Source organism: Talpa occidentalis, unplaced genomic scaffold, assembly GCF_014898055.3.
Source record: "Talpa occidentalis isolate TD23 unplaced genomic scaffold, MPIMG_talOcc4v2.1 talOcc4.5, whole genome shotgun sequence".
Classification (NCBI taxonomy): domain Eukaryota; kingdom Metazoa; phylum Chordata; class Mammalia; order Eulipotyphla; family Talpidae; genus Talpa; species Talpa occidentalis.
In genome coordinates, this window is record NW_023604861.1 from 135,154,909 (window position 1) to 135,164,427 (window position 9,519).

The 9,519-nt window shown below is 50.7% G+C and overlaps 1 long non-coding RNA gene across 1 annotated transcript; it reads right to left on the minus strand.

Annotated features, from left to right (window-relative positions):
• Nucleotides 1-1,282: 1,282 nt before the first annotated feature.
• Nucleotides 1,283-9,269, minus strand: LOC119259547 (uncharacterized). Its single transcript, XR_008554181.1, has 4 exons — nucleotides 9,131-9,269; nucleotides 3,387-3,547; nucleotides 3,023-3,186; nucleotides 1,283-1,312 (listed from the first exon to the last, which is right to left on the minus strand). It is a non-coding gene; the product is annotated as an uncharacterized LOC119259547 (long non-coding RNA).
• Nucleotides 9,270-9,519: the final 250 nt, after the last annotated feature.

Below are 9,519 nucleotides of genomic sequence, written 5' to 3' on the forward strand. Positions count from 1 at the left end.
GAGAAGGAACAGGATCAGGACGTTTGGAGCAAGGAAGGCAGCAGGCACTGAGGGGCTGAAGAGGGGTCTGCACGTTTTCATGTGTTATTATTTGTATTTTTCAGGGCACGGCGCTATACATCAGTGGCTACATGCCCTGCGTCGTGGTCACCATGGAAAGTCTAGTCTCCATCCACCACCTTGCAGGCGACGCTTCACCCATTTTACCTGCCTCTCCCCTGCCCCCCCACACTCCCCAACACTGTTCTGTTGTCAGAGTTTCTGTTCACACCACTCAGCCATAAAAGAAAGATGCACTGTTGCCATTGTGACAACTTGGATGATCTTGAGGGGATGATGCTAAGTGAGGTAAGTCAGAGGAGAAAGACAAATGACTGGATGATTTCACTCATGTAGAAATGAAGAAATTAAGCCAAGCAGCCCACACAACCACGCTCTAGACCCTGACGGCAGATTGGACGTTTGAAAATAGATGCCGGGGAGCTGCTCCATTGTTTGTAACAGGGAGAGCACGTTCTTTCTTAACCCTCGATAGTTTCATGATCATCACTGTTATCATTTCACAGTGAGCACTGGCCCCACTGGACACTCTCACTTCTGGATAGGCCTGAGAGTAAACGGGGTTGTTGTTTAAAATGCGCCAGGATGGACGCACTGCAGGGGTGCAGAGCCAGAACCCCTCCTGCAGTGAGAAGTGCTGCTGATCCAAGTGGGGCAGGAGGCGCCAGAGCAGGGGACGTGAGAGGAGGCAGCTGTCAGGGTCTACGTGCTCATGACTGGTGGACAGTACAGTGTGGTCATTGCAGTTGTGTGTTGGCCTGTTACCCAGGACTCGAGTGACCAACCCTCACCACTGGTGAGCCCCTGGGCCCCCTGGGAGATGGTGGGTGAGGTAGCCCCGGCCCTGCTCAAGGGGCATGCAATCCTGTGTGCCCCGATGCACTTGGAAATCATGTTCAGAGATTTAAAAACGTAATGGCTGGGTTTCACCTCAGGCCAACGGAATCACAAACCCATGGGAAGGTGGAGTTCCTACCCCAGGTGCGAGCTCAGAGATGCAAATATGCCAAAGGCTGGAGGGGGAATGGGGTGATGCTGGGAGTGTGCAGGGAAGGGAGGCTCAGGAGGCCTACTGCTGGATGGAGACCACAAGCAGCACATTAACCGCAGACCAAATCGGGTGCTCACCGAAAAGCCCTTGCAGAACCAACTACATGCTCTGACCCGCCACGGGCTGAGCTTTCTCCAGAGGCCTGCTCCATGCACGGTGTCGTGTGGTGTCCTCAAACGCAAACAACCACAGGCCGGGCAGCTGCAATAACAGAAGTGGATCATCTCGCAAGGTGGAAGATGGAATCCAAGATGCAGGTGTCTGCAGATGGGTCCCTCTGAGACCGGGCGAGGCAGTCTGCCGTGCTCCCCCTGGCTTTGTTAGCTATGAGCAACCTTTCCCCGACAGGCAGAGGCGTCCTCTGCATCCTCCCAGAGTGCTCCCCTTTTGTGGATGTCTGAGCGACCCCATCTCCAGGCAGAACCACATTCTGCGCTCACAACCTTAACCTTATGGAGGGATGGTGTCCAGCCGATAGCAACCCGAGATGAAATTACTGTGGTGGTTATTATTTTTACTCACTTTACAACATCAGGTCCCAGACTCTGCATAACAATGTCTGCATAACCCAATCCTCCCCAAGACACTGCGCGCCGGGTTTGACCTTATTTTGGAAATGGAGACTGCAGACTGCAGAGGGGTATAGTAGCTGGCCTGGAGGTCAGGAGCAGGACGCCACTGGGGAAGACTTCCCGAGCCCAGGCCTGCCTGTGTGTTGTCCTGACCCTCCCATCCAGGATGGGGCACCTGCGCTTGAGCTCGCAAAGCCCTTCCAGCCTTTCTGAGATGCGTATTTTCAGGAGGGGCAGATGGAAAGATTATTTGGTTTTGCCATTCTCAAGAAAACGCAACTGCAGGACTCACAGGAAAGGTATGCACTTATTGAATTAGTAATCGGATCCCGACATACCAGCTGCCTCTCTTTACTCCTAGCTGTTCAAAGCTGGAGGTACAGTATATGCAGGAGGACAGGAGGTTGTGTAATTCTTACAGGAAGAAAGCCAAAAGGAGAAGGGAGAACACAAGCCCCACCGGCACGCGGGCGATCTCGTGCAAGTGAGATGAGTGTTGGGCTGCGTCCTGCGATGGTCATGGAGCGCAGGCCTGCAGGGACGGCTGCTGCCTTTTGCAGCTTTGCAGAGGCCTTTTCTAGACTTTGTGAATTATTAGCTCAGTGAAGCTTTGTTCAAGAAACAGACATGGAGAAGCCATCGAGGCTGCCAGAGGCCTTGCAGCAGGGGCCGTAGACCCCACAGAGATCACGTGGGGCCCACCTGCAGACAGCAGAGGAGATGCGGGAAAGCAGAGGAGGCTCCCCAGTCCACCAACAGGAACAGGGGAAGGAGTCAAGGAAGGCTTCCTGGAGGAGGTGATGGTTGACTCTGCAGATTCAGAATAGCTGGGTAGAGATAAGGCAGGCAACAGAATGAGCAAAGACACCCACACACTGAATGACACCTGCCTTGCAAGGCAACCAGCACACACGGGCATTTTAGTTTGAACTGCAGTGGCATTTCTGGGGAGGTGCACCAAGGTGGTCTTCAAGGGTCAAGACAGAAAACCATCCTTGCTTCTTTCTCTAGAATCTCACAGGGACTGGGATGTTTTCTCCTCCAACATTACAGTTTTGTTTTGGCACAATAGATTCGGAGTTGCCAAATATATATTCAGCTGAATATGAATCAGAAACATCAAAGCACTTGAAGGAACAAATTAATTATTAAAAGCCTATCTATTCAAGCTTAGCACTTAGGAAGTAGCTACAAATTGGTTCTGAGGAGACCAGCAGGGAGACTCAGGACCCATTTGTGAGGTCCCGGGGCCGTCCTTTCTTGCCAAATGTTAGCAGACCCAGGTAATAAAAAGAGAAGTTCACGTAATCTCTGCAAACTATTAAAAGTCTTCCATTACCTTCTCCTGAGATCACCCGAAGATCTGCCAAGCTTGAAGGAACTTCCTGCTGTTGCAAAGTTTTATGCTCTGTCTTCCTGCTGGTTTGTAGAAGTAGCAAGAGGTGTAAATTCAGGGGAAGAATCTGCTGTTCGTACAAATACACGGCCCTCCCCGGTATTGTGCTGGCAGATAAAACAAGAGATACCCCAGAGATACATTTTTCCTTGGAACAAAAGCCTGTTTTCTTTGGAATGTTAATCCTAATGTAGTTTTTAGAATAAAATTAAATATTGATGAAGCTTTTAGAAAAGTTGCGCATCATAATGTGTCTGAATTCCTTGCAAAAACTTTAAGAAACGGGTGATTTTTCTTTCAGAATTACCTGACTGGAAACACTGGCCTTCTCTTCAGATGAGATCTTTGCTGATCAGAGGGACGTCTGCGATGGACGTCACTGTTCAGGCCGGTGCTTTGAACACACGAGTGTTGTTGTTAAGGCGGCACCTTTAGGGGAGCGTGACTGTCTATTATTTGAAAGCAGACCTGTGGGTCATTCCAGAAAAGCAGAAGCCTCTTTAAGTTTTTAAAATGGGAAGACTTCAATGCAGGGAATTAGCGACAGGGGCAATGGAGGACCAGAGAAGCTGAATAGAAGAAATAACAAATGGAACACGGAGACTCAAAGATTAGCAAAAGGGGGAAAGTGGAGATAACCCTAAACTGGTAAGAGGCCAGGGGGCCAGGGGTCCAGGGGGCCGGGGGCCAGGAGGCCAGGGGACCAGGAGGCCAGGAGGCCAGGGGGGCAGGAGGCCAGGGAGCCGGGGGCCAGGAGGCCAGGGGACCAGGAGGCCAGGGGACCAGGAGGCCAGGGGACCAGGAGGCCAGGAGGCCAGGGAGCCAGGGGGCCAGGAGGCCAGGAGGCCAGGGGACCAGGGGCCAGGGGGCCAGGGGACCAGGGGACCAGGAGGCCAGGGAGCCAGGGGACCAGGGGACCAGGAGGCCAGGAGGCCAGGGAGCCAGGGGCCAGGAGGCCAGGAGGCCAGGGGACCAGGGGCCAGGGGGCCAGGGGACCAGGGGGCCAGAGGGGCAGGGGGCCAGCACTGAAGTCCCTTAGTGTCAGCCTGGCGGGGTTCCCTGAAGCAGCACTTCTTGCCCTCCCTTTCCAGGCCCTGTCTTTCTGCACTTCCTTTGACACTTCTTGAACAGGTGGGGAGAGCAGGATGCTAAGAGGACCAGGGCCTGAGTTAGCCTGTCTCCCTACAGAGCACTGTCTGGGCTCCTTTGCCTGGGGTGCAAGACCGCTCACCCATTCGCCAGCCCACTCAGGGCTGCTCACGCCTCCCTCCAGCCCGTTGCCCCGGAGGCACTGGCCCTCTACAGCATCTCTGGATTGATTAGAGAGCCTTCCAGAGCATCAGGTTTTGAGTGATTCATTTCCCCTCCCCTAGACAGAGCTCAGGCTGCTTGCATAGTCCTCTAGGCTATGGCCTCTCAGGGCCTCATGGTCCTTCCAGGTGCCCGAAGCAGAGGCCCAGAGTACGGGGAAGGGTGTGGAGCGTGGGGATCACCCAGCCGCCCTTGTTCTTGGTTAGCCGCGTGACGTGTTCTGGCTGACAGGGCCGTGGTTGAAAACAACGTGCATCCCTCCAGCCTCCTCCCGGCGCCCTGCAATCCCCAGCGGCCAGAGGACAGTAGAGTCACACGGTGGACACAGCCCAGGCCCCCCAGTGGCCCCTGAGGGCAGCCACATTGGAGCGCCATGAATAGAGTGACTGTGTGAGGGAGGAGAAAGCCTTGATGGTGGAAGCTCCTGCACATTTTGTGGCTATTTGTCAACAGGCCACCCATCACAGATACATGCTGATCGCTGCGATGTTGAGATCCACAGGGTGATGCTTAAAATGACCCAGAACCTGCCCCCAGGGAGCTTGTAGCTCAGCGTGGCTGACAACGTCCCCCCAATACCCGGGCAGTGTACAGTGCAGGGTGTTCGGGAGGGCCTGGGTCCGGGTGGAAGGAGAGATGAGTGTGTGCATGAGATGTCAGGGCACTGGTGAGAAAGGGCATAGCTCAAGGTTCTGGAAGGATCCTGGCCTAAGGGAAAGCCAAGGGAAGATGCGAGGGGGGCTTCCTGGAGCAAGGAGCCGTCTCAAGGTGGCCCGGCAGCTGGGCGTGCTGGAGGGAGGTGGGTTATCTGCACAGGCAGTGAATTTAGCCTGTCATAGAGATTAAGACCTATTTGCGAAGCGAATCACCAAATAAATGCGCCTGCCATTTAACTGATACTAGGGAATGATCAAAGGAAATAAAACCAAAAAAGGGAATAAAAAATTCAGAATACAAGGAGGTACCTTCTCAGGAAAGAAGAATATACGTATCTATCAGAAAGAAGCCATGGGGAGTGTCCTAGTTAGAAACTTGACGCAGTTGGCAGGACTGTGAAGGTTTTCCCAGTCTAGCTTCCGTGCGTGGAGCTTTATAAAGGACTTACTCTGTATCCAGTTCCCATTAAGGGGATTCCTCTAAGGCCAGACCCTCCATAGGGGCTGGGAGCTCTTGGGGGCTATCAGGCAGAGGAGAGGCTTTTCACATATTCTATAGAACTGAAAACAATTGATTGGTGGGTCTTGATGGCAAAGCCGGACACAACGTTTGAGAGAAGAGGCACAAATCTATTTCCGGCCCATGGTCGAGAAACCCCATGTGCTGTCGGTGGTTGAGGAGCAGATGATTTATATTTTATAATGCCAACTGTCAGAGTTTCCTTTATGTAAGGATAATAGATTCTACACAGCTACCTTTGTGGAACCTAAAACCATCATCGCTTGGGGCCAGATGTAATGTGCAATAAATAATTTAGCAACAGAGCTCTCTTCATTCTATTTACAGTAAGTTAGAGCGCATCTCTGTGGCCAGCGTGGAACACCACTTAGTGGATGGCAAGATCCAGATCTATCTCCAGCATAAGCCAACTCACACTGAAGGGTTCCAACACTTGCAAACACACTTCAGAGTTAGGAAAGTCTTCCGGTCTCAGAAGCTACATCCTTTTTTGATTTCTGGCTGTGTTTACTCCAAATTAACTCAATGCATGAGATATATCTCTCCTTGTTTGTATCTCTAAATACATTGCTCACCACCTGAATCTTGTGCATTGAACTGTAGTGCCACAGTCCCTGGCTGTGATGTTCATATTTCATGTCTAAAACCTTTTCCTATTCCATATGTCCTCCCCCCAATAATGTCACTGGTCAGGGAGGCCCTTTAACAGAAATGGAAACCAAGGCTTGCTATGCTTAGGGCTTCCCCAACGTGAAATAATTGGTGTCTCCTTTCATGCAAGATGTTTTAATGAGCAACTACTATTTGCAAGGGGTTGTGGTGACAATGAACACTGGGTTCTAATTGTTAGCACACAACCAAGGGGTAGCCAGGGACCCCAAACTGTTAAGGTGTATGCTCTAAAAGGGACCTGGCCATAAGCATGCACAAAGGCAAAGAAAGCAAACTCTTAGTGTGAAATATTCTTAATAGAATTAATATGCAGAGAGAGAGAGAGAAGATAGGATGTTCCTAGAAAGACCACGAAAATTACTTATTCCCTCATGGACAAATAGCCAACCAAATAGGCTCCACCTAACGTGGGGAAACCAAGGCCCAGAAATTTGCTAAAAGACTAAGGTCCTTCTGGCAAGGAACCACAAGAAAGGGGTTAGGCAGATCCCAAGGAGCTGGTACAGAAGGAAACATCCAAAATTCAAAATGTAACATATAGCCCAATATGAGGCCAAGATAATGGCAGCCATTATCTCCACCAAGGACCTGGTCCTTGGCCTCCTCATGAGTCTCACCCACATGTCCCTTCCAAGTGTCTCTGCAAGTCTGTCTTCTCTGTGTCTCCTTCATGTCTCTCCTCCAAGTCCCTCAGTGCAAGTTGAAACCAGAGAAACAAGAAGAGATGGCCCACTTGCCTCCTGTGTCCACCTGGCCTTGGCCTCACCCCTAGTGCCCAGTGACTCCTGATCAGGAAATCTGGTTCCTGGCCTACTGGAACTTATTACCTCAGGCATCTGCAGTGAGTGGGAGCAGGGAATCAACACCCATTCTATGCTCCTCCCTCTTTCATGGAGGTGAGTCTGCCATACAACGTTTAAAAAGACAGAGCTTCCTCATGACTTCATCAAACTTATACTCTAATGATGACGATATGGACTAACATGCACTGATGACTTCATGGCATCTGGAGCAGAGCCGTGGACATGCATGGGGGGCAGTCAGCATGGAGCTGGGGCCCCGTACACTCCTGTGGGCCGAGGCCAGTTCCTGAAGTCGTCCAAAGAGAAGAGGGAAGACTTCAAGGAGAGGTACTAGTGGTGGAAAAGCCACAGCCAGGACTTGTTTGAGCTTGCAAAGATCTCATCAAATGCTAGAAGTCTTTTTCAGATCCACACTTTAGATACTGGTCTCTTTTGCTCTTATGATGGAGAGTTCTGGCGGCGTTTGGCCTGGCTGTGGCTTGAGAAGTCTGGCTCTACTTCCCTGGAAAAGACTCTGTCTTCAGTCTTCGCACACAAGCTGTTCTAGGACATGAGGGACATTAATAACACCCAAGGTAAATACACCCAGGCGTAGGAATTAATTGCACACGATAGCACAGCTTATTTCCTGCAGTGCAATGGAAGCCATAACGTCTTAATTATAATCATGTCATAACCTGGGGTAGGATGGAAGCATGTCATGTTGCCCGACCATTAATAGCAACACACAGTTTGATATACTTTCATATATAATTGCTTGTCAGCCTCTCAGCAACCGTATGAATGGGTGCATTTTATAGCTGAGGTTGCTGAGGTTTTAAGATTCTTGTGCATGTGACTTGGCTGTTGAGCAGGATGACTTGAATCCAAACCTTTTGCCCTAACTATTGCATTTCCCATCGCTAGCATGGATTCTGGAGGCCGCAAGTTTGATTAAATAATGTAATCTATGTAATGTACTTAGGGCAGTGGCTAACACATAGCAAAAGCCACAACCATCCTAGCCATTCTGTTAATCTTCCTTGTTATTATTACCTGGTTCCAGAACAACTTGGTTTAATATGTTAATTGTATGTTAACAGTATTTGACCCTTTTATAAGTTTATTCTGAAACTAGCCATCAGTAGATAAAATCACCAATAAAGGATATATTTTCTTCTTCTTTGATAAATGGAATCAATTAAAATCAGATTAATGGACTTGAACTTCAAGAGAGTCATGAGATTCTATGATAAAGTGATCCCTTTTCTAACAAATCTGCCAACCACACAGAAATAGCTAATATCTGGCATTCATTCATTCAGTCCTTCATTTGCAGCCTAACATGTGCTGGGCACTGGTGGTGCTGCAGGGCGTGTTCTAGATACAGCAGTAGGCAGAACAGGGAAGACTGTGACACACACTGCGTTACCTGTGTCCCTTCACCCAGGGACATACAAATAAAGCAGAAAAGGGCACGGGGAGGGCTGGTGTCTTATAGACAGTGAGCAGTGAAGCCCTCACGGAGGTGACAGCTGTGCCAGGACTGGAAGTGTGGGAGGTGACCCAGGCAGCTTGCCGGGTTAGCGATGTCCTGGACCGCTTCCTGTGTGTCCTCAAATTGCTTCATATTGATTTCTTTGAGGAAAGACACTTTTACAGTTGATTAAGTAAGTAATCATTTCATTCATTTACTAAGCGCTCTACGATGACTTGTTCTGTTCTCAGCCTTGTCCAGGGTGCTGTGGCTTCAGATGAGCGATACACCATCTGGCCATTACTGTGTCATTCAGTGCAACCCGGAGAGCACAAGTCAGTCCACAATGATGACCCGTACGACCAGGGCTGTCCCTCAGGGAACTATGGGAACAGAGGGCGAAGCTCCTAAAGACCCATGTGAGAGAAAGGGTCAGGGTCTCAGATCTGTGGAAAAGTCTCAGGTCTGTCTGAAGTGACAGTCAGAGCCTTAGAAAATGAAGGGACCTTCTCAGGAGCCCCAAGGGAGAGGGGCATTGCAAGTGGAGGACCGAGAACATCAGTGACAGGCACGGTGTGGGGACCGAAGATGGGCAGAGGGCGCCATGTGGGGCCAGAGCCCACAGGGCCTTACCTGCCATAGGGTGTGACTGTTTCCCTGGAGCAGGCAGAGGTCACAGAAGAATTCTGAGCAAGAGAAGAGTAGGGTGTGATGCTGTTTGTTGGTTAGTGTGATGATGTCCACAGCTGGGACCTGGCAGGGACTGGCTCCCTCACAGTACCGGGTCACCAGACCAGCTGGCAGTGTGAGCCATTGTGACGTCAGAGCCACACCAGCGGCCCGGCCCCAACTGGGTCCTGTTTTAGGGTTCCATGACTCACAAAACAATATGCCGTCTCCCCACACACGGAGGCTCGGGCTCATCCTGGTGCACTGGCTTTGCCCTTATAGTGGCCACTGGAAAGCTTGTCCCACATGCTGAACCCTGTTGGCACCCTCAGCTGCTCTCCCCAGGGTAGGCA